The sequence below is a fragment of the Sminthopsis crassicaudata genome, chromosome 4 (genome assembly GCF_048593235.1).
Source record: "Sminthopsis crassicaudata isolate SCR6 chromosome 4, ASM4859323v1, whole genome shotgun sequence".
Taxonomy (NCBI): Eukaryota; Metazoa; Chordata; class Mammalia; order Dasyuromorphia; family Dasyuridae; genus Sminthopsis; species Sminthopsis crassicaudata.
Genome location: NC_133620.1, coordinates 48669367 through 48697337, shown reverse-complemented (window position 1 = coordinate 48697337; position 27971 = coordinate 48669367). Strand labels below are relative to the sequence as shown.

At 43.0% G+C, this 27971-nt stretch overlaps 1 long non-coding RNA gene and 13 other non-coding genes across 14 annotated transcripts; 6 read left to right on the top strand and 8 right to left on the bottom strand.

Annotated features, from left to right (window-relative positions):
* Positions 1-214: 214 nt before the first annotated feature.
* On the bottom strand, positions 215-286 carry TRNAG-UCC (transfer RNA glycine (anticodon UCC)). Its single transcript has one exon. It is a non-coding gene; the product is annotated as a tRNA-Gly (tRNA).
* A 6454-nt stretch (positions 287-6740) lies between these two features.
* TRNAG-GCC (transfer RNA glycine (anticodon GCC)) lies at positions 6741-6811 on the top strand. The gene has a single exon. It is a non-coding gene; the product is annotated as a tRNA-Gly (tRNA).
* Positions 6812-7311: 500 nt separating this feature from the next.
* TRNAE-UUC (transfer RNA glutamic acid (anticodon UUC)) lies at positions 7312-7383 on the bottom strand. The gene has a single exon. It is a non-coding gene; the product is annotated as a tRNA-Glu (tRNA).
* A 2419-nt stretch (positions 7384-9802) lies between these two features.
* Positions 9803-9874, bottom strand: TRNAG-UCC (transfer RNA glycine (anticodon UCC)). The gene has a single exon. It is a non-coding gene; the product is annotated as a tRNA-Gly (tRNA).
* Positions 9875-11025: 1151 nt separating this feature from the next.
* Positions 11026-12952, top strand: LOC141541860 (uncharacterized). The gene is made up of 3 exons (XR_012481923.1): positions 11026-11387; positions 11625-11681; positions 11962-12952. It is a non-coding gene; the product is annotated as an uncharacterized LOC141541860 (long non-coding RNA).
* TRNAL-CAG (transfer RNA leucine (anticodon CAG)) lies at positions 12611-12693 on the top strand. The gene has a single exon. It is a non-coding gene; the product is annotated as a tRNA-Leu (tRNA).
* Positions 12953-13026: 74 nt separating the features above from the next.
* Positions 13027-13097, top strand: TRNAG-GCC (transfer RNA glycine (anticodon GCC)). Its single transcript has one exon. It is a non-coding gene; the product is annotated as a tRNA-Gly (tRNA).
* Positions 13098-13604: 507 nt separating this feature from the next.
* Positions 13605-13676, bottom strand: TRNAE-CUC (transfer RNA glutamic acid (anticodon CUC)). Its single transcript has one exon. It is a non-coding gene; the product is annotated as a tRNA-Glu (tRNA).
* Positions 13677-15020: 1344 nt separating this feature from the next.
* TRNAG-CCC (transfer RNA glycine (anticodon CCC)) lies at positions 15021-15091 on the bottom strand. Its single transcript has one exon. It is a non-coding gene; the product is annotated as a tRNA-Gly (tRNA).
* Positions 15092-18975: 3884 nt separating this feature from the next.
* On the top strand, positions 18976-19046 carry TRNAG-GCC (transfer RNA glycine (anticodon GCC)). The gene has a single exon. It is a non-coding gene; the product is annotated as a tRNA-Gly (tRNA).
* Positions 19047-19671: 625 nt separating this feature from the next.
* Positions 19672-19743, bottom strand: TRNAE-UUC (transfer RNA glutamic acid (anticodon UUC)). Its single transcript has one exon. It is a non-coding gene; the product is annotated as a tRNA-Glu (tRNA).
* A 5220-nt stretch (positions 19744-24963) lies between these two features.
* TRNAG-UCC (transfer RNA glycine (anticodon UCC)) lies at positions 24964-25035 on the bottom strand. The gene has a single exon. It is a non-coding gene; the product is annotated as a tRNA-Gly (tRNA).
* A 968-nt stretch (positions 25036-26003) lies between these two features.
* On the bottom strand, positions 26004-26075 carry TRNAD-GUC (transfer RNA aspartic acid (anticodon GUC)). The gene has a single exon. It is a non-coding gene; the product is annotated as a tRNA-Asp (tRNA).
* A 1434-nt stretch (positions 26076-27509) lies between these two features.
* On the top strand, positions 27510-27592 carry TRNAL-CAG (transfer RNA leucine (anticodon CAG)). Its single transcript has one exon. It is a non-coding gene; the product is annotated as a tRNA-Leu (tRNA).
* The last annotated feature ends 379 nt before the right edge of the window (positions 27593-27971 follow it).

Here is a 27971-nt window from a genome sequence, read left to right as displayed (position 1 = left end):
ATCTGCAGACACCGATCTAGGTTTGGGTGGGGCAAACTGAGAGAAGGGAAGAAATGGAAAGGCGGAGGGGGGAAAAACTAGGAAAAGGAAATACAGGCTGGCGCTTTTCGATTTCTTCTGAGAACAAAAGGCAGGAAAAAAAAAAAAGAGAGAGAATCCAATGGCGGTTGTGGTGTCTAGACAATTTAGTTCGCTTAAAAAAAAAAGTCACAACTGCGTTGGCCGGGAATCGAACCCGGGTCAACTGCTTGGAAGGCAGCTATGCTCACCACTATACCACCAACGCAGACGAACGCTGGGGCTTGAGATTCCTCAGATGAATAATCCTAGGAAGAAAAAACCGGGAAAAGGAAAAACTTGTCACCTTTTTTTATTTTTTTATTTTTTTCTTCTTCTTCTCTACAAGTATTTTAACACTCTGCACCCCCGGGCTGCGATTAGTAGCAGCAAGCCTTTTCAATGTCTCATCCTCACCCTGCCGGGGTTAAGGGGAAGAGCGGAAAGAGGAGGAAAAAACCAAAGCAAAACAAAACAAATCAAAAACAAATTTGGTTCTTCTAGACTCATCCCCTAACCCCAGCCTCCGGCAAAAGATGCGGGAGAGAGCGCCGAGCAGCGGAGGCAGGGCCGGTGACTGCATCCGAAAGGGGCTTCTGCGAAGTCTCTTTCCAGCCCTGCTCTCCATCCCTCTCCAGGCACACACCGGAGGCTTTGTTCCCGCGTATCCCCGCCCTAGGGTCAAGGTGTGGTGGGAGAGCCCGCGGATGCGTGAGCCCTCCCTTTTGCCTCCCTTCTGCCTCCCTTCAATTAGATGGTTATTTACAATTATTCATAATAATTAAGATAACGGCTAATTAGTCAATTAAACAATTATCCGTTAGATAATTTATTAAACTGCAACTAAATGCCAAGTACTTTGTGTCAGAACTGGAGAAATTGAAATCAAACCGTTTCTTCTTAAGTATACATTCTACAAGCGGGACAACAAGACGAATACATAAATGAAATGCAAAATACATACAGAGGTGAGTCAGTCAAAATTAGAAGAGCACATCGTGGCGGGGTGGGGGGGGGGAATAATACTCAGGAAAGTCATTGTGCATAGAGTATTGGGTCTGGAATAGTGACCAGACTCCTTGGTGGGTTCAAATGTGACTTCCTAGATGTTCCATCCTGGGCAAGTCACTTAACCCTGTTTGCCTCAGTTTCCTTGTCTGTAAAACGACCCGGAGAAGGAAATAGCCAACCACTGCAGTATCTTTACCAAGGAAACCGCAAGTGAGATCAGGAAGAGTCAGGACTGAACAACAGCAAAAGAATTATGAGGGGCAGAGATGAGAAGTGAGAGCGTTCCAGGAACGGGAAACAAACATGCTCACAGAAGGCAGAATGTTGGCTATAATGTCAGGTAGGCCCGTTTGGATTGGAGTACCCAGGGAGTTGTAAAATTAAATGAATCAGTCTAGAAAGATAGGTTGGAACCAGATCAGGCTGGCTCTCAATGCTAAACAAGACTTTGTATTTTATTCTAAAGGCATTAGAAGGAGCTAAAAGCCTCATTTCTAAAACATATAAAGAACTGGGTCAAATTTATAAAAATACAAGTCATTCCCCAACTGATGGTTAAAGGGCTAAAGGATATGCACAGACAATTTTCAAATGAAGAAATTAAAGCCATTTATAATAATATGAAAAAAAATGTTCTAAGTCACCACATTTAAACAACTCTCTGAGATAACACCTCACACCTCTCAGATTAGGTAAACTGACAGGAAAAGATAATGATAAATATTGGAGGGGACATGGGAAAACTGGAACTCTAATGCATTGTTGGTGAAATTGTGAACTGATCCAGCCATTCTGGAGAGCAATCTGGAACTGTGGCTATAAAATCTGTGCATGTCCTTTGATCCGGCAGTGCTGCTTCTGGGTTTGCAACCTAAAGAAGTCATAAAAGTGGGAAAAGGACCCCCATGTGCAAAAATGTTTGTAGCTACAGAGAGCTCAAAAAGGAGAACTAAAAAAAAAAAAAAAATCACTGGATTTTTAAATGAAGAAAATGCAGGTAATAAAATTAAATATGTCTTTAATGATCTTTTTATCTTAATGTTATACAAATGTCAATTAATAGTCTTGATCTATATTCAGCCACATTACATAGCCTGCCTCTTGGGTTGGAGTAGGAGAAAAGAAGGAGGAAAGCAAGGAAAGAGAAGAGAATAGAAAGGTGGTTAATAGATGGGACAAAGCATTAAATAGTTTGGGAACCCAAAGAACAAGATATCCAGATCTTCTCAGATTCTGGTTAGAAAAGGTTTACTACTCTATCAAGTGTAGCCAAAAAAGAGTTGCAGACTCCTCAACCTATAGGGTTCAGAGTTCAAATTCTTACTGTATGGATACCAATTCAATTCAGCTAAACAAACACTTGTTAAATATCCTCCCAAATCCTTTGCTTGGTTCTGGTGATGCAAAAAAAAAAAAAAAAAAAATTATACATCTCTGCACAAAGTTTGCAGATTGTTGCAAAATGGATAATTTTAATTATACTAGGTTTAAAAAACTTTTGTACAAATAAAATCAATGCAGACAATATTAGAAGGGAAACAAAAAATTGAGGAAAAATTTTACATCCAAGAGTTTTGACAAAGTTCTAATTTCTAAAATATGTAGAGATTTGATTCAAATTTATAAGAATCAAGCCATTATCCAATTGATAAATGGTCAAAATATGAACAGTTAATTTTCAGATGAAGAAATTAAAATCATTTCTAGTCATATGAAAAAATACTCTGAATCACTATTGATCAGAGAAATACAAATTAAAACAACTCTGAAGTACACACCTCTCAGATTGGTCAAGATGACAGGAAAAGATAATGATGAATGTTGGAATGAGGGAAAACTGGGACACTAATACATTGTTGGTAGAGTTGTGAACTAATCTAACCATTCTGGAAAGCAATATGGAAGTATGCTCAAAGGGCTATAAAACTGTGCACTAAAAGAAATGCACACAGTCTTAGTTTAGCTTTCTTCATGGGATTTTATGTAATCACCAAACTGTATAAAAAGCTGCTCTGAATGTAAAGTGTGTTTTTGGTCAATGAGGATTCATTGGCCTCTATTGGCACTGCTAGTCTTGCTAAGAAATAATATTTAGATTTTTGTGCCTCAGTTTTACTTTATTGCAGATTTTTATCCTGACACACCAAAAATATTCACACATCTCCTGGGGAGAGAGTTGAATGGGACATTTGACTATGACAAAAAACTGGTCAAATTGATGAATACAGACCATGAAGGAGGGTGTCAAGATCCTTCTGATCTTTGAGTTTCAACAGGAACTGTCATAAAAGCAAGGCTTTATCTTGTTCTCAAGTGTATGATTTTCTTCTCTTATATAAACAACCTCTAAAGAACCACTTTGGTAGTATATCTAGCTGAGAAAACTAAAACAACTCCATTTTGTCTATAGTTCATTTTGCCCATGAATAAAAAAAAAATCTTTTTAAAAAAGTCAGGCATTTATTTTTTCCTCTTTTGTAGTCCTCCCATGGGGGGGGGGAAGCTAAAATTAAATATACAATGGAACTGGAGAAAGAGCATTCATTGCAATGAGGCTGTTGTATTAGTCACATGATGCTTACTGTTGAAGTGAGTAAATTGAGTTGTTACTCAGTGATAAAATCTATTAAACAATTATTTGTTATATTCAACATTTGTTTCAAGGATGTTTATCTTATAGAGAAAGATGCCTTTCTATCAACAAAATACTCTGAAGCAATATAAACGTTCAGGGATTGATCTTTTTTGTGAAGATGACAGAATTTTCAAAAGTATTAGATATTTCTACACATTACAAGGTTAAAATTACCAATGCAAATAAAAATTAGAGAGTCTATCAAATGAAAAAGGAAAACAAATCGGAGGAATATTTGTGATGTTAGATCACTAACTACACTAGTCTGTAGCTTCAGGACCAGATAAAGGTATAAATTAAAAAGATTCAAATAATAGCAAATTACACAAGTCCAATAATAACTGATCAGATTTAAAAAAAAAAAGTTATCTTTTAACATTTCTTAGTCTACATTCCCAAGACCTTCCATATTGACTATTTAGTCTTGACTGATAGCTAATTATACAAATTATGAGACCCAGTAAATTCAGCTAAACATTAGGAGTTACTTAATTTCCAATTATGTTTAAGTTTGAGGGACAAAATTTTCTTTTAATATTAATTGAAAGGCTTACTATCCTCTCTTTATTCTCCTTCTCCTTTTATCAATACAGGCCCACTCAGAAAAGACAAGTACATGCAAAACAGATGAGAACAATGTTACTCTCCCTCCATTTCATCATTTCCTTCCCTCTCTGATTACGTTCAAGTTCCAAGTAAAATGCCAGCTTTTGCAGGAACCTAGTGCCTTTCTTCTGTTGATTATCTTCAATTTATCCTGTACATAGTTGGTTTCTTAATTATTATTTGCATCTCCCCCTATTTCCAGCCCATTACACTATGAACTATGAGCAGGGACCATGTTTTTTTCTTTCCCCTACATTGTATTGATGGTGTTTAGCACAATGTCTGGCACATAGGCAATTAATAAATGCTCTTTGATTGACTTTCAGATCATAATTCTTCTACTCAACAAAAGTTTGCATTCAAAATCCATAACAGAAAATATTTTTCATGAAGGGGAATAATATGAAATAAGGTTGGAAAGCTCATATAAAGACATTGTATAAGGCTTGAAATATTAAAACATGAACCTCTTATGTGTTGACTCCCCCTAATCCACACTATCATTAGCAAGTTGAATCTTCTAAAGGCCTAACACTACCTTAGAATCAAGGAGCAAATTTGTAAGTGATTAAACTTCTAACTCAGATTTCCTAATGATATGATTTTACTTAATATTAGACTGGTCTTATTCAAGTAATTTACCAAAAAATGGCTTGGGAACAACAGCACTTATAAAGCATTTCTCTCTTTTTAAAATTGTAGTAATTTTATTTTTATTTTAAATTTTTATTTATTTTTAATACACATTGCTTTGTGAATCATGTTGGGAGAGAAAAATCAGAGCAAAAGGGAAAAACCATGGAAGAGATTTAAAAAAAAAAACCAGAAAAAAGAAGTGAACACAGCATGTGTTGATTTACATTTTGTCTCCTTTGTTCTTTTTATAGATGCAGGTGGTATTTTCTGTCCAAAGTCTATTGGGATTGCTTTGGATCACTGCACTACTGAGAACAACCAAATCGTTCATAGCTGATCATGGCACATTCTTGCTGTTACTGTATACAATGTATTCTTGGTTCTGCTCATTCGCCTCAGTATCAGTTCATGTAAATCTTTCCAGTCTTTCTATAATCAGCTTGTTCATCATTTTTAAAAGAACAATAATATTCTATTACCTTCATATAACAGAATTTTGCCGAGCCATTCCCCAACTGATGGACATCCATTCCTTTTCCAATGCTTATAAAGCATTTTCCACAGAACCCTGAATTTTTCTTTCTCCTGAAGGCCTTATGAATGAAGTTCACTGGGAGTATGACTGAGTGGCTGAGTACATTGGTAGACTGAGTTTAAATTTCTTCTTTTAGATAGCTTTAAAGAACATGGCTAGATTGTTTTTGTACAGCAAAATAACTGTTTGGACGTGTATAGATATATTGTATTTAACTTATACTTTAACATTTAATATATATTGGTCATCCTGCTATCTGGGGGAAGGGGTTGGGGGAAGGAAGGGGAAAGTTGGATCAAAAGGTTTTGCAATTGTCAATGATGGAAAATTACCTATGCATGACATTTTTGTAAAATTAATTAATTAAAAAAAAAAAGAACTTGGATAGATAGATTTATCTGTTGTTGTTAGTCTGATTCATCAATGGGTTGAATTGCTGGTGAGCTCCATTAGTCTGGTTGTTCAGCAAATGGACATAGCTCAGGGCTTCTTAAACTTTTTCAACTGGAAACCCCTTTTTGCCTGAGAAATTTCAGGACTCAGAGTACTATTACAACCTATGTGAGATTGCTTGCTGTCTTGGGGAGGGGGAAGGTAAAAGAGGGAGAAAAAAAATTGGAACTAAAAATTTTGGAACAATGAATGTTGAAAGTAATTTTTACATTTAATTTTAAAAATAATTTTTTTAAATTAAAAAAAAAAAAACAAAAAAAAAAAAAAACGAAGAAGATCAGTCAGGAACAAAGGTACCAGAGTTGTTTTTGCCTTGGAGCAAATTTCTTATTCAATGAAGCTATTCAGTGTTCATAGTCTGTACAGGGTTATAAAATACAATCATTATTCTGAAAGGGACTCTCGGTTTCACTGTATTCTATTTCTTTCCACTGTTAGCTTTGAGTTGTAAACAGAGGATTAGCGCCCCCTCGCCCCCCTTTCGTATCCCACATGGTGGGATAAACGAATTCTTGAAAATTAGACAAACGAGCACTGGGAAATGGATTTTGGTTAGAACTATAAAAATTGGAAAGGCAGAAATAAATGTAGAGAGACTAGCAAAAGGAAGATCAAGCAAGTATTACGAGAGTCCTGCTAAGAGGCAATGAAGGCCTGAATTAGTGGATCCCAAAGAAATTAAGTGGAAATAGAAGTTGCTCTGGTTGAGGCAGGGGCTTTCAGAAGAAGACCACACAGTCAGATCCCCCGGAGTGCTCTGTCAGTTCTATAAGATTAGAGGGAGAAGGATGGAGCTTTCCTTGTATGGCATGGGTGGTTCAGTGGTAGAATTCTCGCCTGCCACGCGGGAGGCCCGGGTTCGATTCCCGGCCCATGCATGTTTTTTTTTTTTTTTTAAATCACCGCTGTTTTCTTGCTCTTAGCTGCCCCTGCGAACTCCTAATCTCATCCGCACTATCATCCTCACCTGGCTTCTCCCAATCCTTGTCACCCGGTACTGCTAAAGGATGCTCAGGTGCAACTCAGTTCTTGGAGTAAGAACCAAAAAGCCGTAACTGCCATAAAGTTAAAATAAAATAAAATACTTCCAGATCAAGCCTTCTTGCGAAAGTCATCTCATCTTGAGAGGCAACCCTCACATACCCGCCCCATCCAACGAGAAACACCAGACAATGCAAGCGAGCCAAGAGGACGCGTGCATGCAGGGCTCCATTCCGCTCTGGATTCCTTTTGACTTCCGGAAATTTGGTGGCGGGGCCGAGGCGGAAAAAATAATACTGCACGAACTGACCAGGGAACAGGGAGCAGAATAAAGAGTTAGCTTGGTTACTTGTTCCTTGCTCGCCTAACTGGCCAGCTCAGTGCAACAAAAACGTTCTTCCCTGACCGGGAATCGAACCCGGGCCGCGGCGGTGAAAGCGCCGAATCCTAACCACTAGACCACCAGGGATTGAATATGTAATCTCGTCTCTTCTTCATTCAGCACAATACACGACTTTTGCTATCCAGGGATGCTACAGTTAGTGTTTGTTGCAGACATTGTTAGCTCCTGAACCACTCTCACCCACCGGCAATACCAATCTAGGGCCACCCACCCTCCTGGCCCTCTCTCACAGGCTAGCCCATTCCATTAAATGCTACGCCAGTTTGCCTCTCACGAACAAAGAACCTACATCGTAAGGATTCGAAACCCAAATCTCTACCCGTCTTTCCTGGCCCGAGTCTCTCATTTTCTGCCATCCTTCCAACTTTAGTTCAAAGGGTCGCTTCATTTGCTCTTTTGTCCCCATATCCTATCCTTCCTGTCTCTTCAGGACCTCTGAGAATACTTGAGCTTCTGCAGACTTTTCCTTGGGCTTAGTAACAATGTTTTTTCTCTACTCTGGTTTTACTGGTTTTACTTTTACCTATTATCTGCTAGGTGGAACAGTGAATAGAGTTCCGGCCGTAGAGCCTAGACTGAAGGATGACTCATTTTCACCAGTTTATATCTGGTCTCAGACACTTACTAGTTGTGTTACCTTGGATTCGTCACTTAACTCTACTTGCCTCAGTTTCCTTATTTGTAAAATGAGCTCGAGAAGGAAATAGTAACTCACTCCAGTATCTCTGTCAAGAAAAATCCTAAAATGGGGGTCACAAAAAGTCAGACAACTGAAAAATGGTTGCGTAACAACTGGTGTAACTCAAAAAGAGCTCGATTGGTTGTGAATGCTAGAAGAGAGGGAGGCTTACATATTAAGACCGCAGTCTTCCACGTTCTGCTTTATCCTGAAGCAAGCACGTGCAAATACAAATCCAAACTTATAGGAAGGGGACAGGGAGAGAAGGATAGTAGGCAAAGCCTAGTGCTTGTCCCACGAATCCCTAAGACTGGGACCCTCCTCCTTCAATTATCATCCCTATGTGGCTGACTCTCAGATTTACTTAACTAACTCTAACCTTCCTCCCTACCTCCAGTCTCTCATCTCCAACTATTAGACTTCCTCGAAGAAGTCCCATAGACATTTTAAACTCACCATATCTAAAGTGCATCTCAGATCTTTCCCCTCAAACCCTTTTCCTTCTTGTAAAGAGTACCGCCAATGTTCAAGGCACCTAGGCCTTCCTCTCCCAAGACCAGCAAATTGTCAGGACCTATCATTTCTATCTTTCTAACATTTCTCTTCATATCCCCCCCTTTTTTTTTTTCAGTGATCCAGTGTAATTTTTTCTCTAAAATATAATGTTTTCTGGGAGCAGGTTTCTTGAGGGGCTTCTGGGAGCAGTCTTAGTTTCAGTTCAGTGTAATCACCCTGAATGCAGCCAGGGATTAAGTCCAAATCCTTTATTTTCTCCGTCAAAATCTTATCTCCTTCACTTGGGGCTCGGCTACTTTTCTGGAGGCCTTCTGGATCTTGGTTTCAGTGCTTAAGCTGCTAGTCCTTTGCCTCTGCTAGCTTCTGCCTCTAGCTCCCTCCCAATGTCTCCGAATCCAAAGGTTTGTACGTCAGCCTCCAGCCAGCACAAAGGTGGAAGATGGAATGAATCTGTCTCCACCTCCGAGTGGGCTTGTGTGTCTGGCTCTGAGAGCTTCTTGCTTATATGCTACAACAGAGTACACACCAATCATATCACTAGGAAACCATTATTTATTGTAGGATTAAATCAATGGAAAAGTAGATTTAACCACCGTCTCCTCAATTCCACTCAGCACGTTGTTTCAAGTTCTGGCCCATAACATCTCCTTGTAGATCAGATCAATCATACTGAACCATGCTAAATTAGATAATTATTGTCTCTATCAATTCTGAGCACCTTGTAAGAATCCTAACAATCCAGCTACCTCCGGAAGGTCTATTTCACTTCAAACCTAGATGACGTAACAGTTTAGTAGGTTTCTGAATCGGAACCTACATCAAAATCAAATTGAACGAGATATTCAGAGAATGGATCCGGCTTTAGCTGGATCTCCACTTTCAGAGAGAATGTCCTAATGGATCAGATCCTTTGGAGTGCGTGAGGATAAGTTCTATTCCACTATCGGTGCCTACAGAATAAAGAACTCCTAGGACGTGTACGAAGGGACTCTTTCTTGTTGGTGGACCAAAGATGCAGCCTTCTAAGAAGAAGAGACCTTGCACATATTGTAACTCCGTTGCTGTCCAATTGAAATGAAGTGGGTTTTGAGGTCTAGAGCTAGCAACAGCCCCATAATTGGAGAGGATGCGGTAGAAGAGAGATGAATGGCTCCCTAGGACTCTCAGGCTGGAGAATAAGTACCAAGGTCTCTAAAGTGGGGTGAAATCAAGAGAGGTACTTGGCAGGGGCCAGTAAGTGTAAGGGTGCTGAGGGGTCGCAGGGAGGAGAGGAAAAAAAAATGAAAAAGTTGCGTTGGCCGGGAATCGAACCCGGGTCAACTGCTTGGAAGGCAGCTATGCTCACCACTATACCACCAACGCACACAGGAATAGTATTGCTATCTGTGCCTTATAAAAGTCTCTCTTCCCAGGCCCAAACCGACTGCTTTTTTACTGATCCTCCCGCTGAAACCTGCTGCAGAAGAGCTCTATCCGAGACTGGACTTGTCCTGCTCGAACCACACTCGAGCCGAGACCAGCCCAGATCTCTTCTTGGCTCCTTGGCAAGGAGGCCTGCACAGGGCTTCTGTCACTTCTACTAAAGACTGGTACTGTCCGAGCTCAGCCTCATCCCTCATTGCCCCGAGGTCCCCGCATCTCCTCGATTTCGAGCTACAATCGCGGATCGTTCTCGCCCAGGATCTGCGGCCCCGGACTACCGCCGACGCTAGTGGGAAGACTGCGGAAACCAACTCTCAGAAGCCCGCCAATTCTCAGGAGGAAATGAACCAAGAAGGGGTCTTGTGTTTTGGGCTTAAGACCACCATTGCGTTGTGATCTCTGGGGGTTGGGTTGCCACATCTCGTCTCCGGCGTGTTCTGCTCCAGTAGCCCACAGCCCTGCCCAAACCATCTGCGGTCCTCTACATGACCTTGACTTGAGTTCCCTTACGACCCCTTTGGTCGGGTTAGTTGGCGCGTCTTTGCATGAGTGGAACCGAGCCTTCTGGGGGTGCTAGTTGTGTGCCCCCGGCAGTCGAGAGCGCTTGCATTCAGAGACAGTACAGTGGCGAGCTCCTTTGAGCCCTGGGGAGAGGGGGCAGCGTTGATACAGGTCCTTAGCAGAGGCTCCGAAAGCAGTCCATCAGCTTCCTCTGCGAAGAACCCTCCTGGCTCTTGTCCGGTTTCTTTTTCGATCGAGGGATTGACAAGGAGACCCCAATCGAGACTTCAAGGAATAAGAGATGCAGATGCTCTTGAGCGCCTAGGGTAGAAGAAGGGCCAGCTAGCGGGCGCCTAGGAGGAGGGGGAGCAAAGGGACAGAAGAGGGCCTCTTGAAAGCTTGTGATGGGACAAGGATTCCAGGGAAATGATGCGTTTGGGGCTGGGTCTCCTAGTGCCACAAAGGCGTCTTTTGCTTTTGGAGAGACTTTGAGGGCCAGGAGTGGGGCCGCTGCAGAGAAAGGAATAGGAGAGCGGATGCAAAACATACACGCAACTTCCTGATCTGGGAATCGAACCCCAACTTCTCGCGTGACAGGCAGAGGCCACTCCCCTAATGAGAAAAGTATACTGCACATTACAACTGTCTATATACCCTATCCTCTACATATATATGTATATTTTTTTCTCCTGCCAATCTCTGATTGGAGCTTCGTAGGTCCCACAGCTTCTGAGCTTTACAAAACAGAAAAGACCTTCCTTCTTTCCTACCTCTTCTGCCCGCCTCAAAAACCTTTCACTCTCTTTTTTGACCTCGCGAGCCACCTTGCCAGATTACACCTTTGGTCCCATATCCTCCTAGATATCAATTTTTCCCCCCTCAGAATTAAAGAACCCGCTCTCTAAAGGAAGAAATGCTTCGACTTCAGGGTGTACAATATTAGGGTGTGCTTGTAAGTATGTGTGTATGTGTGACTCTTTAGAAAGTCTCTAATAGCCTATGGATTTCTAAGGATAATGTTTTTGAATGTATAAAATGAAATCTAAAATATTTACAAAGTAATCAATGTTAAAGGAATAGAACTATCTTTTTTTTTTTTTTTTTTTTTTTTTTTTTTTTTTTTTTTTTTAAATTAACCAATTACAGGGATTTTAGAGTAAAAACCCTTGTGCTCTCTATTACCTTCTAGGGAAGTGAAAGTTACTCTTGATTGAGTGGAAACCCAGGAGGACGTGAAATAGGGGAGGTAATGGAGAAGCAAAATAAAGCGGAGGAGGAGGGAGGGGAAAGAAAATCCAAGGTGGCGGGTAAGGGGATGTGGCTGAGAAAGTATCAGATAAGGAAGCTGCACCTGGATGATGGCTATGGGCAGATGAGTGGAGGGGGGAGAAACGAGAGCAGTCCCATCGACTGCTCCTTGGAGCGAGTCTCTTCCCTCCTGGACCATTTTCACTTCGCTGCAGTGCTGACCTGATCCTTTTCCATGCTAACCCCATAACTCTTCTCTTTTTGGAATGTCCTTCTAGGAACCTCCCGGTCTAAGCTTTGCTTCACTGGGCACAGTGGAAGAGACGCTTGCACAACCATTCGCTGGTGTCTCCTGGGCACGGCTAAATCGACTCTTCTACAGGATCGCCGACTTTGAGACCTGTTCTCTGGGGAATCCTGTTTCCAGCGAGATCGGACGCTACGTGAGGTCTCCAGTTCTTTCTCCAAGTGACTCTCCCCTTACGCAGTCTCATCCACAGACGCAATATCAAGTGAGCCATTGCGTGGCTTCCATTAGGCGCAGGGCCCCTGCTTGTTGGAAAGAGGGAGGCCCTAGCAAGAATGGCCTCGGGGCTGAGCTGCGAAAGTTCCGCAAAGTGACGGGGTAGGAAAGGGAGGTGCTGCGAAGCAGCGGAGGGGTAGGGTACTTTGTAGCGGGTCTTTGAGATTCGTAGGAGAGTGTTTGTGTTGTCTGGAAAGGCGAGTGGGAAGGGCACCCAGCGTGTGTGGAAGGATGGTTCTGGACACGTGGACTTTCTTAGTGCTGGTGCCAGAGGGAGAGATTAGCGTGCGAGAAACGAAATGTTGTTGAAAGGAGTGGGTGAAATGAATTGGAAAAATCTGAATTTGAAAGTATGTTGTGGTTGGTACGGCCAAGGAGAAGGGAGGGGGAATTTAGAGAGCACAGTCAGGATGGCCGAGCGGTCTAAGGCGCTGCGTTCAGGTCGCAGTCTCCCCTGGAGGCGTGGGTTCGAATCCCACTCCTGACATTGTCCTTTTTCCTTCCCATCGCTGCCTCAGCTTTGGTGGAGTAAATGATAAACTAACCATTTGTTTGGAGCATCGATCCTTTCCCTTATCCCAGTATGCATTTAAGCGTGTGTGGAAAGACTATAGGTCATTTAAGGCCAACCTTAAAACTTTTGCAGACGTTGGAAAGTTCAGAAGAGGAATGCACATGTGGAAGGCGGGCCTTTTGAAACTCCCCAACAATATACTTGCAGATGAAAAAAGGAGGGAAACCTTTAAAAGCCCAGGGCATATGAAGGCTCAAAGTTTCTGTGACGATCAAAGATGGGGGTGAAGAGAACCATATGTGTCTTGCATGGGTGGTTCAGTGGTAGAATTCTCGCCTGCCACGCGGGAGGCCCGGGTTCGATTCCCGGCCCATGCAAAACTAAAACTTTTTTTTCTTTTAGGATAAATTCTGGGAGCATTTTGAACAGCTCCGCGAAGGTCACTACATCATTTCTTGGAAGCAGCGCAATTTTTTATCATGACCATCGTCTTCACTTTCTCCCCCTAGCACTTGCTACCTCCCCTTCTCTCTTGTACCTTGTTTCTCGGGTGATGAACAGAGGGAAGAAAATCGCCTTCTTTGCCACTCAAAGAACCAGGCTCCTGAGAAAAGTTTCTGCCGCCTCTGTTCTGATTCGTTTTCCTAGTAGTGTCCTCGCCCCTTCATTCTTGGATTGGCGAGGTTCTACTCTGGTTTTTCTTACGCACTTGGGGCTTGGCTAATAGCCTAAGGGAAATTAAGTAACAGAACGAGGGAACCGGGTGGATCATTTGCAGCTGGGGCTGTCTATACCGACTACTTGAGGGCTTCCGGGAAAGACAGCGTCTCCTAGAGGTAGCTCATGATCACTGGTGATCATTTTAATGTTGGCATAAAAACTCTTTCCCTGACCGGGAATCGAACCCGGGCCGCGGCGGTGAGAGCGCCGAATCCTAACCACTAGACCACCAGGGAAGACAGCAGACTGCTCTTCCTTTTCCCATTCTGCAAGAGACTGGATCTGTGCATCTCTCCCACTTCTCAGTTTTTTCTGGGGATCCATTGGACCTATGTTCCGCCCTTCCATTCCCAACACTGAGCATTCCCTACGAACTGATGCCCACAACCCTACTGTGCCTCTCCCACATGCCACATAGTTCCACTACTACTAATTTCTGACCTCACTTGAACAAAGTACCTACACACACAATTAGAATATGAATCCCAGACTTCTACCTCCACCGCCATCTTTCCTGAATCTTTCCTCATTCCATACCCAAGTACCTGCTGGGTATTTCATTCTTTGCATCTCATCAGTTTCCTCTTTGCTCCTCTTTTGCGTCTCCTCCTCTTTGCTGCAATGCCCTTCTTTGTTTTCAGAACATCTGAGAATATCTGGCTGCTTTTGCACCTTGAGCTTAGTAACAATTCTTTTGGCTCTCCTCTGGACATCTGTTACTGCTCTTTTCTGGTCAGTATCAGTTCCATCACTAGTCCAGGAGTCGCTCAGAAAGAGCTTGGTTGGGAGCTGACACCTGGAAAAAGGGAGTCTCATTCTCTTGCTTGTGCTCAACCGTGAGAGAATCCTCCTTCAAGTACTCCCAAAGTTTTACTTTATTCTTTCTGGAGTGCGAGCAACTATGGGACGAGATATGCAGAATATAGGCAGATCAATTTCCTGTCCCACTGCAGGAACTTCCATGATTTTAATATCATTTCGCTCAGATTTACTTGTACACTTCTGTGTCTTAGGCCTAAGCTTACGACCTCACAGAATCAGGATCTCTGAATATTGGGTTGCCTCCCGTGTGGCCTGCCCTGATCCTTCACCGCTGTGCCCGAGTCCTCGCGGCCCTCATCTTCCTCCTGCCACGTAGTAGTTCCTCACGCTTTCCAATCGGGTTGTGTCCTAGTGTGCTTGAGTGGGATTGTGTCTGGGAATTACGCACGGCCTGCTGTCCACAACACGTGCAGTCATAAATAATCAAATACTTATTATTAAGCGCCTACTACTTTCGAGGAATTAAGCCAAACATGGAGGCTCCAAAAAAGAGGCTAAAGACAGTAACTGCCCTAATGACTTACTATCTAAAGGGGAAGATAATATGGAAATAAACATAGACAAAGCCAGTCATGCACAGAATGAATGCGAAATATTTAAAATAAGGAAGGCAGTAGAATTGAGACATTAAGAAAGGGTTCCTGCAGTAGGTAGGGTTTTAATTGAGACTTAATGTAGCCGGGGAAGTCGGGCGTTGGGGTGGAGGACGGAGAGGCACTGGAAGAAATCCAAAGAAAACGTCCTAAAATTCTTAATTTTGCATGGGCCGGGAATCGAACCCGGGCCTCCCGCGTGGGAGGCGAGAATTCTACCACTGAACCACCCATGCAAGACACGTATGACTCTCTTCACCCCCATCTTTGATCGTCAAAGAAACTTTGAGTCGTCTTAAGGTATGTATGCCCTGGGCTTTTAAAGGTTTCCCTCCCTTTCTCATCTGCAAGTATATTGTTGGGGAGTTTCAAAAGGCCCGCCTTCCACATGTGCATTCCTGTTCTGAACTTTCCATCGTCTGCAACGTCGGAGTGTTTTGTTCTTTGTACAACACCAGATTAGAGTCTCTACTTCGAAGAGTACAGAGTGGGCAATAAGATAAAGACTGGAAAGATAGGAGGAAAGTTTTTAAATGACAGTCAGAACATTTTGTATTTTATTCTAGAAGCAATGGGAAACTAACGAGTTTATTATGAGGGTTTTTTTTGGTGGGGGGGAGTTAGCATAATTACACCTGCATTTTAGGGGAAATTATTTACGTGACTGAATGGAGAATGGATTGGAGTGGGGGAAGACTTGAGGCAGGCAAACCCCCTTGAAGGCTACAGCAATAATCCAGGTGTAGGATCATGAGGAAGTGCTTTAGAATGGTGACCAAGTCAGGGGAGTGAAGGAAGCTTATTCGTCAGGGGTTGCAAAGGTGAAATCTAGTGCAACAGATTGAATGTGGGGAGAAGAGGAAGACGGCTTGAAAGATCGTGAGCAAACTGTACATATCCTTTGATCCAGCAGTGTTTCTACTGGGTTTATATCTCAGAGATCTTAAAGGAGGGAAGGGGACCCACATGTGCAAAAATGTTTGTAGCAGCCCTTTTTGTAGTGGCAAGAAAATGGAAACTGAGTGGATGCCCATCAGCTGGAGAATGGCTGAATAAGTTATGATATATGAATGTTATGGAATGTTATTGTTCTGTAAGAAATCATAAGCAGGATGATTTCATAGAGGCCTGGAGAGACTTATATGAATTGATACTAAGTGAAATGAGCAGAACCAGGAGATCATGGTACACAGCAATAAGAAGATTATACGATGATCAATTGTGATGGACATGATTCAGGCCAGTTCCAATGATCTTGTGATGAAGAGAGTCATCATACCCAGAGAGAGGACTCTGGGAACCGAGTGTGGTTCACAACATAGCATTTTCACTCTTTTTGTTGTTTGCTTGCATTTTATTTTCTTTCTCATTTTTTTTCCGGTTTGATTTGATTTTTCTTGTGCAGCAAGATAATTGTATAAATATGTATGCAAATATTGAGTTTAACATATATTTCTACCATATTTCACATATATTGGATTAGTTGCCATCTAGAGAAGAGAGTGGGGGAAGGGAGGACATTGGAATACAGGGTTTTGCAATGATTAATGTGGAAGAATTATTCATGTATATGTTTTGAAAAATAAAAAGCTTTAATGATAATAAAAAAGATAATGAGCAATCAAAGATGACTCCTAGATTTCCGGCCTGAGGGACTGGGAAGATGTTGCCCTCTACTATAAAAGGGAAGGAAGATGGGGAAGATTTGGGGGAGAATACCATGAGCTCTCTTTTGGACATATTGAGTTTCAAAAATCTACTGAATATCCAGTGTGAAATGTCAGAAAAGCCCTTGGAGATGCGAGATTGGAGGTAAGAAAAGTGATGGAGGCAGATTTCGAGAATCAGCATAGAGATGGTAATTAATCCCTTGAGAGTTTGAGAGCAAGGGAATAGAATAGAGGGAGAAGACAAGAAGACTCAAGGAATTTCTCTGAAGTAAACTTACCGTTGGAGCCTGAGATGTAGAAGATCCAGCAAAGGAGAAAGAGAAAAACCAGTTAGGTGGATAGGAAGAAAACTGGGAGAGAGGTCGGGAAGTGGGAACTAGGATGTGGTTGAGTTGCGGCGGGGAGAGGAGCAAGATCAATGGTGTATGCAAAAGATTCCGGGACTTTCCCCACCTCTCCCACTTCTTTTTGGAGGAAGAGACGGGGAATTGATAGCGAAAGAGGGGACCCATAGGCCATGGCTACAAGGAATATTGATACCCGGTGTCCCTGGTGAAGATGACTACAGTGGCAATCTTTGGTGAAGTTGGCGGCTTGAGCAAAAATTACATTTCCTCCCCGTCGGGGAACCCCGGTCTCCCGCGTGACAGGCGGGGATACTCACCACTATACTAACGAGGAAGGTGCCAGAAGTGTTATTTTCGTAGAAATTGGCTGTATATATTTCTTAGACTGCAGCGTTTCCTATTTTACTAAATTTCTCTTGTTCTTCGTTGTGGGCTTCAAACCTACTAGTTTTCCTACTCCACCCTGCGAGTCACTCCACAATCTCACAAGAGCACGAGAGAATGCTTCTGGTGGGGAAATGAGGCTGGGAAAGATGGGTGTAGTGAAGAAGCTTCGCCTAGAAGTTAGTGGGGGATAGATGGGAGGCTAGTGCCACTAGAAAGCAAGGCAACTGAAAACTCAGGGACAGAATCTTTCTTTTGAGCCGATCCTTTCCCTCCTGACTAATTTTCCCTTTCTTTGCATTGTTGATCTAGTCTCTCTTCCTTGCTACCTCCTTCATTATCTACCACCCCCAACTTTCTCTGGTTGTAACAAACTCCTACACCATTCATTCATTCACTCCCCGGGTGGAAACTCTCCAGTGCCTCTAGGTCATGCCGGGTCTAAGCTTTGCCTCAGGCCGCAGTCAACACGTCACTGTACTCCCCGTTTTTCTGTGTGCCTTGGTCAAGGCTAGGCCGGGGCCTTCACCGAAGCCCTCCTGCTTTGGGAAGGCGAAGTCGAGTTTTCCCCAGGAGATGGGAGGAGGCTTGAGAGCGAATCTCCAGTTCTTTCCTCATCTGAGATATTCGGCTCAAGCCCATTCTGTTGGCGCCTAGATGTCAACCCTCTCCCTGCTTTCAGCCTGGGCCGGCGCTGGGGACCTTCTCTTTGGAAAGAGGGTGGCCCCAGTATAAATGGCTTCGGGGGTGAGCTGCAGGCGTTCTCCAAAAGCGGGAGTGTGGTGCTGCAGACTCAGCAGGAGAGGAGGAAATGGGTCAAGTAAGGATGGTTTTTGTGGAGCAGGTGTTAGGGCTCCTCAGAAGGGTTTTATCTGCATCGAGAGAAGACGGGAGATTGAGAATCGTGCGGAAAAGGATAGTTTTGGATTCCTGGTCTTGTTTGGATTGTACTAGTGTCCGGATGAGAGAACAGGAAATGTGGAAGAGGATGGCATTTTGGAAGGATCTGAATTCACTGAACCGAGAGGTCTGAGCGCGTGTTTATATTGAAGCTCTTCCGATGCTTAAGAGTGAGGAAACTTCTTGGTATAAAATCATAATGGTCAAACCATCTAAGGCGATGAGGTCAGGTCTGGAACTCCTCCAGAGGTTCCGCTTCAAATCCTACTTTTAATGCGTATCTTTTGTCCGCCAATATGGTTCCAGGGTGTTCTCGAGGTTGAGGAAGAGGAAGCTATCTTCTCTGATCCCTAACTCCAACTCACTCCCTTCTCCCCAGTTCTCTAGACTTCCTCGTGTGATGATTGTGTGTATTAGAAGTGTGTGGAGGAGCGAGCACAATTTGGGAACCAAGTTGGATCTTTGCCCTATATAGGTAAATTGGAAAACAGATGCACACTCGGATATCGCGTCTCCTTCGGCTCTTCCCACCAATATTAAGCTTCAGCTACTTTTAGGCGATTCATAGGCTTTTCATGGAAGAGCACGGGGAGCAACAGCAGCCAGAAGCAGGAGGAGGTGAGATGAGGAGGAAGGAGGAAGAAAGGGAAGGAGAAAGAAGAAAACGAAGGGGAGGAAACATTAGAGAGTGGATGGCTCTGAGGCTGAGGAAGGTTAGGATGAGTATTACGTCGAATTTTGAGCAAAGGTCTTTTCTCACCAGAATGAGTCCTATATTCATCAACACTAGAAGCAGCAAACAAACAGTTAACATCAATTGCATGGGTGGTTCAGTGGTAGAATTCTCGCCTGCCACGCGGGAGGCCCGGGTTCGATTCCCGGCCCATGCAAAATGTAGTTTTAGCACTTTCCGGAAGTGTCAAGGGCTCTCCTTAGCCAACTTGCATTCACCAAGAAGGTTAACCTTGCCTTGTCTTTACCGGCATTCTCCATCTTGGTACTCAATCCCTGACACTCATCTTTAATTCGAAGAAGTTAGAAAAGACCTGTTCTCTAGGAGGAAGTTTTCCTTGTACGAAATGAATCCACATCTTTAGGCAACTCCAAAATCATGACCTCTAGTAAATTTTTATACTGCCTACTCTGCTTTGCCTCCAAACTTCCTCCCTCTTGGGATATTCCACGTTTTCCAGACAGACAGTCCTGAAGAATAAAACCGATGCTTTGGAATGGGTACAATTTGCTCGGATTTTTCTTCTGTCTCTGAGATTTAGCTGCACTGACGCGAAGCAATACAGGAAAGGAGGAGGGAGCGGGCAGTTGTTTGTCCTTCGTTCTGGAAGAGCAGACGCTCTGTCAGGAAGAGGACGCCACGATAGGTACTTGAACTGGATTTAAGTGAGGGAGGGTTGTTGTGCAAGGCCATCTGCTTCATTTTCCCCTTTAGTGCCACCTGGATCCAGTGGCAAGGTATAGGTAGGCAAGCGGTGTAGATTTTGGTCATATAAAAACACATTCCCTGACCGGGAATCGAACCCGGGCCGCGGCGGTGAAAGCGCCGAATCCTAACCACTAGACCACCAGGGAACACGTTGTGTATTGCTGTCACCTTCACAACTCAGTACAATATTCTGCTTTCTCTCTTCTCAGTCTCTTCTGGGTCTCCTTTGGACTCGAGTCTGACCTCTTCTCCAAATTCCTCTAATTTGACGTTCCTCCTTCACTACCAATTGATATTCAGATGAGCCTATTCTCCTAAGTGCTCCCACCACTTACCTCTTCTGGACAAAGCACCTCCGTGCACAATAAAAATTCAGAACCTAAACTATCGCCTCCCTTGCCATCTTTCCTCACTTTTCATCTTGCTGCCCGCTGCCCTTGTACACTTCATTCATGGGTCACTCAGCTGCCCCTTTGTTCTTATGCCATGACTTTCTCTCTTCCGGAACTCTCAGAACTTCTGCGCGCATGTCTAACACTTAGTTAATAGTGAAAAACAGATCAGCAAAGAGGTTATTTTTTTGTAAGTAAACCTGAAAATCATCTGCATAGTAACATTTTAATGTTACTATGTCCAAAACTGATCTTATGATCTCACACCCTCCCCTTTTCTCCAATTGTAGAGGGTATCACCAATTTCCAAAGTACTCGCCATAGGTGTTATCCTAGGCTCTTCGCTCTCTCTCAACCCCAAATCCATCTACCTACCCTCCAACCCTAATTAGTCTGGTGCTTGGTCTCATTTCATCAAGTCTCTCCTCTCTGCTGTCAAAAAAGTCTGACCACATCTCGGCCCTATTCAGCCAGTGAACTTCAGTAATTCTTTGTCTCTTGAATTACATATATAATCCTTTTAAAATCCTTCTTTAGTTGGCTCTTTGAGCCTTTTGTCTTCTTAGTCCTCACTTCCCCGAATAAATTTTAAATCATAGTAGTACCAGCTTTCTTTTTCCTCTAAGTAAAAGATTATCTCTCTGTATTCTGGGTGTCCCCCATGCCTGAACTCTCCACTTCCTAATTTCCGTGGCTTCCTTAGCTAATGCCCCATCTTTTGCATGAAACCTTTCTCAAGTCTTCATTAATCTGAAAACTTTTCCTCGGAGAATTCATCCTATTTATTCTGTGTGTAACTTGTTTGTACATAGCTGTTTCCAGAGTCTCCCCAATCAGACCATTTGCTATTTGAGAGTAGGAACTCTTTGTCTGTCTCTGGTTGTGTTTGTTTTACTTTTCTTTATATTGAGAGCATTTTAGCGTAGTACCTGGTATATGGTAGGTGCTTTAAGAAATGCTAGTTGATTGATTCCTGGCCTGATCAAAACTGCCACTTCCAGCATCTCAAGATCAGAAAAGGAAAGCACTCTTTCTTGACCGGGACATTTTAAACACATTTGGTAGCTTTTCACCTTTACATGCCCTTGTTAAGTAGGGAAGCTTCTTAGTTATTCCTGAAATAAATGTAGAAATTGGAATTCCCTCTCTCCCAAGATTTCATTGGAGACTTTGAATTTAAAAATAAAAAAACAAAAAAACAAAACAAAACAAAACAAAAATTGAACCATTTTTCAATAGTTCCTCTAGCCGATAACAGAGAAAGGAGGTTTGGATTTACTGAAGAACATGAAAACTTCCAGATTGCCTAAAACAGTTCATCTCTACTTCTACCTCTACTCCCCATTTTTTTCCTGTTCCCTCTCTACTTCTATATGCATTCTTGCCTTTTCTCTCTGACTTCCTAGTTAGCACACTAAGATCAAACAGTTCAAAAGTATGTCATCAGTTATCTTTAATTACTTCTCAACAATTTTCTCACCTCCTTTGTTATAAAACCAGTCACTTCTTGTCAAGTATTAGCTTGATTTGCCGAACCCCGCATTATCACCCCTAACTAACTCCTACTTCCAATGAGGACTGCAAACTCTTCTTCAACCCGGCATTCTCTTTTTCCTTTCCTCCTCAATATACAATGAAGAAAAATCTTGGAGATCTTGGAAACCAGCCCAATGGAACAAATTAATGATTTGTAATATCTCAGCTGGGTCTCCAACTGCAACCCCACAATACTTTTATTTTTTAGCCTTGTCTACCAGGGATTCCACTCCTACTGTGTGGGACCTTCTCTTCTTTCTTCTGACTTTGTACCAACTGTAGCATTCTTTTCCCTTAATAAAACTTCACATTCTATTTATGATCCATATGGACTTACCTTTTCATATCCAGAAATAGTTGTTTCTATTACCCACTGTACAACTCAAAGTGCCTCTTCTTTCTCCTTCTGATTTTCCAAGTTCTCGTCTTTTCTCCATTCTGACATGTGACCTCCCCCATCCCAAACTCTTCTACTTTTGTGTTTTGCTCCTATCCCCTACTTTTTCTTTTGGTATCTTATCCTCTTTGCTCTTACCCCTCATTTCCATTTCTCTCTCCATGCACTGACTTATTTCTGCATCTACAGACATGCATCCTTCTTTTGCCACTGCTATTTCATCAAATGATGGAATCATACCTTAACTCTCTTTCATAACCAAACTCCTTACACAGAGTGATCTTGACTAGTTGCCTCCATTTCTTCACCTCTCACTTCTGAATTCACTTGTTATTTGACTTCATACCCTATCCCTTGATTGAACATGCCTTCTTTGGAACAACTATATATCTTAAAGGACTACTCAATCAATTAAAAGTTCCCCTCTCTACACACACATACACACACACACACACACACACACACACACACACACACACACACACACACACACACATTCTACCTACCCAGGGACTTCTCTGCATATAGCATATTCCAAAATGTTCCCTCTAGATATGTTCTCTTTGTTGCCTTGTGGAATCCTGTGATCTGTTTCTGTCATTATTTTCTGACTCTGTTTTTGTCTCTTTTGGTCTTTTTCTTAATCTTTCTCAGTCTCAGAGCCATTTTCAATGACTATATTTGTGTATTTATCTATGTCACTCGGTCTTTGTCATTCGGAAATTCTATTTCAATTTGTTTTGTCTCTTTATCTTTATCTGATTCTGTCTCTCCATCTCTTTGTACATTCATCTATTTCTCCTTTCTGTTTCTCTTTTTGGCTACCAACATGACTAGGTCTTTGACTAGTCAATTTTTTCCCCATAAAAACTCACATCCTTTTTTTTTTTTTTTTTTTAATCCACATGGACTTCCCATTCTTATATCCAGCATCAGTTGATTCTCCTATCCACTCCACATCTTAAAAAACCTCTTCTTTCTCCTCCTCCAGGTTTTCCAATTCTCCTCTTCTTTTTTTTTTTAAAAACAATTAAATTACACTGATATTTTTCCTCTCTTAAACCATTCTCCACTGGAAAAAAAAATCCTTTTTATTGAATATGCATAATAAAGCAAAATAAACAACTGCATTGATCATGCCCTTAAATCTTTGCTCTTATTCTGTTCTTTGAAACCATTACAGTGGTTGGAATATAGTAGGCACTTAATAAATGCTTGTTGAATATCAACAGCTGTGTAGCATTCTTAATCATTGTCTTTTGGAATCTTAGTTGGTGGTTGTGTTGATCAGTCTTAAGGATATTAAAGTTGCTTTCCTTCCTTTTTTTTTTTTTCTTTTAAAAAATCTTTTTAAAGGATAAGTTTTATATTTTCATGAAGATCTCCCTTCTTTCCCTCCCACCATCCCCACCTCACTGTGAAAAAAGGAAAATAACATCTTTATTACAAACTTGTTTACTCAAGCAAAAATAAACAAACAAACAAACAAAAAACCCCAAAACCCCCAAAACAAAAAAACAATTCTCTTTGGCCAGATATATTATTAAAAAATCAAATGTACCTCAACCTGCAGTTTGAGACCATCACCTTTATAACTGGAAATCAGTGACATGTTTCATCATGAGTCTTCTGGAATTGTGATTGGTTATTGGACAAGTTTGAAGTCTTTCAAAGTACATTATTTTTATGGTGTTTTTTCCTGTTGTATGAATAGTTTTGGGGCTCTCTCCACTCTGGAACAGAGTAGGAAGTTCTTTCTGAGTTTTTCTGAAATCATTCCTTTCATCATTACTTGGGGAGCAATAATATTCTATCTCATTTATACAGCATAAATCATTCAGCTGAACTCCAATTGAAAGGCATCTTCTTAGTTGGTAATTCCTTCTCGTGACCAGAAAAAATACAAACCTGAAGTTTTCTCCAAAATCCTGGTAGATATTTGAGCAAAGCATGTAAATGAATTTATGAGGGCATTTTGTTAATTAGGACAAATTACTTAAATGGACTAAGCTGGACTTAGGAGCTGGTGGTATTTAATAACAGTTATGCTTTATTAGACAATGGGCAAGGGAGGATGGTGACCTCAAATTTAATTGTCATGCTACGTGTTTTGCCCCTGCCATTACATTAACTAAATTAATTGAAACCTGCAGCCCTGGTGGTTCTTTGATATCCTGTAAGTTTTCAATTTTCTAATTTAAATTTCATTTTTTCCAATTTAATTTTCATAACTTTGGTTGTAAAAACCAAATGCCTATCCATTTTTCACACCAGTTCAGTGACTCAAAGCATAGAGCGCAAGGCCTCGAGCATGAAAAACCTCAATTCAACCTGAGCTCCATACACTTACTTACTAAATTTATGACCCAGAGCAAGTAACATAACTTCTTTTTGATTCAACTGTAAAACTGCCAAGTGTGAAGCTATTGTACTGTATATTATAGATATAATTAATGTTATAATGTGAAATAACCTCCCACAATTGCTGTAATGATCAAATGACAAAAATGCAAAATAGCATAGTGCCTGGCTATGGTGTATGTAGGTGATTCCTACCTCTGTACATTTTTTTTTTTTTTTTTAAATTAGAAGGACACAGACAGGTTTTCTTAAGTGATGTAACTCTGGAAGTGAAGACGGAAAGATGTGTTGTACCACAATTCTCTTTTAATGCCCTGACCCACTTTCCCTAATTGTCCTCAGGTTATAACCATTCCCTCCGAAAGTTTGATAGGATAAAGGTCTTTTACCTTAGACCTTAGGCTATAATCATTTCCTGTTCATCAACCAGACTCAGTCCTTGCACTTATTGACACTCTCTTGTATTTCTATTGAAGTGAAATACAGCCAAGTGAGCTGGTGATTTGAGCACAAGACCCAACAACCAGTTAGATAAGCAGAGATAAGAGAAGAAAGAGTCACTCCATCGCTCGAGCTGGGGAATATGTCCGGAGGCGCCTAAGGAGGCGAGACGAGTAGAAAGGAAGGAACTCCAGGGCTGTCCTACGAGAAGGGTCGGGTTGGTGGCTGTTAAAAAAATTTGCGTTGGCCGGGAATCGAACCCGGGTCAACTGCTTGGAAGGCAGCTATGCTCACCACTATACCACCAACGCCAAAGCCTAGACGGGCCGTGTCTACGCTGGCTCAGAAACCTAGTTTTCCCTCCTACGATTCTCCATCTGGTGCCAGCACAAGAGCCCTGCTCACAGCGACATTCACTAGCTTCTCTCGCTCCACATTCGCGCTACCCAGAGTTCTCCTTGGCTCCTTGGCAACAGTCCTCTTTGCGCGAAGCTTTCAGCTCCTACATGGCTCCTACCAGTTCTGCCAGAGATGCCCCCTGGTGCTACCCCAACTCAATCATCTCAGAGGCTCGGCTCCCAGGTTCCGCACGCAGTCCGAGACCATTCCCGCTAGAGGTCCGCAGCCTCACAGAAGGTCGAGGCTGGCGGCAAGGGATGGTGCGACCGCAGAAACCCGAGCCTCACACCCGCCCCACAGACAGGCCCGCTGGAGCCCGCCAGATTACCAGAGGGAATGAACAGAGAACTGGGCTCCTGTGTTCTGGGCCAACGATCGCCATCACCGGGACCAGATTGTGATCTCAGTGGTTTGGTTCCATCACTTCTCCCATTTCTTCTGTCCGAATGTTACACAGGCCTTCCCGCACGGTCAGCGGCCCTCTATTTGACTTTGACATGATATTCTGTCGCTCCCACTTTTGCGATCGGGTTGTGGAGGCGCATATTTGCGTGTGTGGCACTGAGTGTTTGGGGATGTTGGCTGAGTGTCTCCCAGCTGAAATAGGGCCGAGTTCTGGTTCTGTACTGTAAGATTTCAATTTAGGTCTGGAGCCAAGGGATTGGGGAAGAAGGGAATAATGCGACCATGGTTGCTAGTCCGAAGCGGAGAGTTCTTTGAAAGCCTGGGGTTGGGAGTGGGTGGGGAGGGTGTGGTGCGTTTGGCAAATATTCTGGGGAAAAGGAACGGGAAAACACTCAACTGAAGAACCACAAAGGTTTGCCCTTGAAGAGACTTGGGCTGTCCCGAATTGGGTAGTGTGCTCAAAAACAGAGGAATGCTCCCCGTCGGGGAATCGAACCCCGGCCTCCCGCGTGACAGGCGGGGATACTGACCACTATACTAACGAGGAAGCTGCTTAGGCACCTTTTCCTGTCTTCAATCCTAGCCTTACAGATACGTTTTCCTCTGCCCGCCTGACTCAAACCACTCTCACTCTCAAGTGACCTTGAATCACTTCCGCACTTTTTTCTCGTTCCCTGTTCCTTGTTCTCCAGGACGTCCGTCCTTTCCCGGAATCAAAGGGATTGTTTTCCAAAAGAGTTCTTAGTCTTTCCCTCTCTCTCCTTCTTTCTCCCTCGCTCTCCCTCTGCCTTTTCTCTCTTTTTCCTTCCTTTTCCTCTCCCCCTTCCTTCTCTTCTCCTCTTTCCCCCCATCCGCCTCTGTCTCCCTCTCTCCTCCTCTCCTCTCTCTCAAGCAGCCTACAGATCCCTCCTCCGATTACGTTTTTGAATGCATAGTCAAATGCAACACATTTCGAAAGAAGCCTATGGTGTTGAAATAGAATTATCAATATGCTTTAAAAAAATAAGCATTCAGGAGAATGAGTATTACTATCGCTCAAGAGGGAGTCCCTGGGGAAGGTAAAATTAGGGACAGGGGAGGAAAGTGAAGACGACGAGCGAAGGCGGCGAGTGACAAGATGTGCCTAAGAAAGTGCTATGAGGGAGGTTGGTGGGCGATGTTCAAGTGGATGAGAAGGTCCCTGATTGCTCCTTGAGCAGGTCCTTTCCCTCCAAGATAATTTTCATATCCTCTGCATTGTTGATCTGGTCTTCCCTTCTTACCTGCCCCCTCCCTCTTTTTTGGAATGGTGCCCCTCAGCACTAGCTCGTCCAGATCTAAATTTTGCTTCACAGGCCTCCCGGTCGACTTGACCCTTATATGCCCATTCCAGGCTGGACTGATTTTGCCAGGTCGGCTTTGGGAGCAGTTCCCTGGCAAAGTCCCCAGGAGACTGTACGCTGCGTGAGGGCAGTTCTCCATTTTTTTCGTTCTCTGGGTCGCTCCCCTTCCTTTTTGTATCCCTAGCTCCTTTGTCGAGGGAACTATTGCTTGTCTCCACTGACGCTCCGGGGACCTGCTTGCTGGCAAAATGATGGCGCTTTCTAAGGCCGTTTCAGAATTTCGTCTTGGAGTTGCATGCATTCCCTAAAGAGACAGGCTGCTGGGCATCGAGGACACAGGTGGAGGAAGGTGAGGTGAGCTGTAGTGTAGCGGAGCAGGAGCCGCGGAAAGGCTCCGGTCAAGGGAGGGTGATTTGCTGTGGTTCACTTCTTTGCCCCGGGGGGAGGGTCTACGTGGCCTGAAGAGGTGGGTGAAAAGGGGCGCAGTGAGAGTGGAAGGCTGGTTCTGGACACATGGATTTTCTCAGACGGTGTTGGATCCAGAGGGAGAAATCAAATCGAGTGAAAGGAGCCTGATGAAGTAAATCGGGCTGTCTGCATAAGTGGTTGTACTATGGCTGATATCACCAGAAAGGAGGGAGGGGGCAGCTTAGGGGACAGTCAGGATGGCCGAGCGGTCTAAGGCGCTGCGTTCAGGTCGCAGTCTCCCCTGGAGGCGTGGGTTCGAATCCCACTCCTGACACTTTAGCTTCATACTCATTTTCGAGGGTATTCCCCTCCCACATTGATTTTTTTAAAAGTAGGTAAAAGAGGCTATAATCGGCCTCTTTTCTTCCTTTGGGCTCCAACATCGTGTAAGAAAGTCCAAGTGTCTGTCAGAAGTTTCCTAGTGTTCATAGGGATCAGAGACGTAACTGAACAACAAAAGTCCTGCAATTGGGTGCTTCGGTGGTAAATTTCCCATCGTTCAGGATTCCATTCCTGTTTTATGTGTAAGCAAGATTTTAACATAAATTCTATTCAAATGACAGATCGTGCCCACTTTTTGAACAGCTCCCCTCAGAACGCTTGAATCTCCAGGAAATTTTCTGTTAACGACTATTGTGTCTATTTTCTTTTGC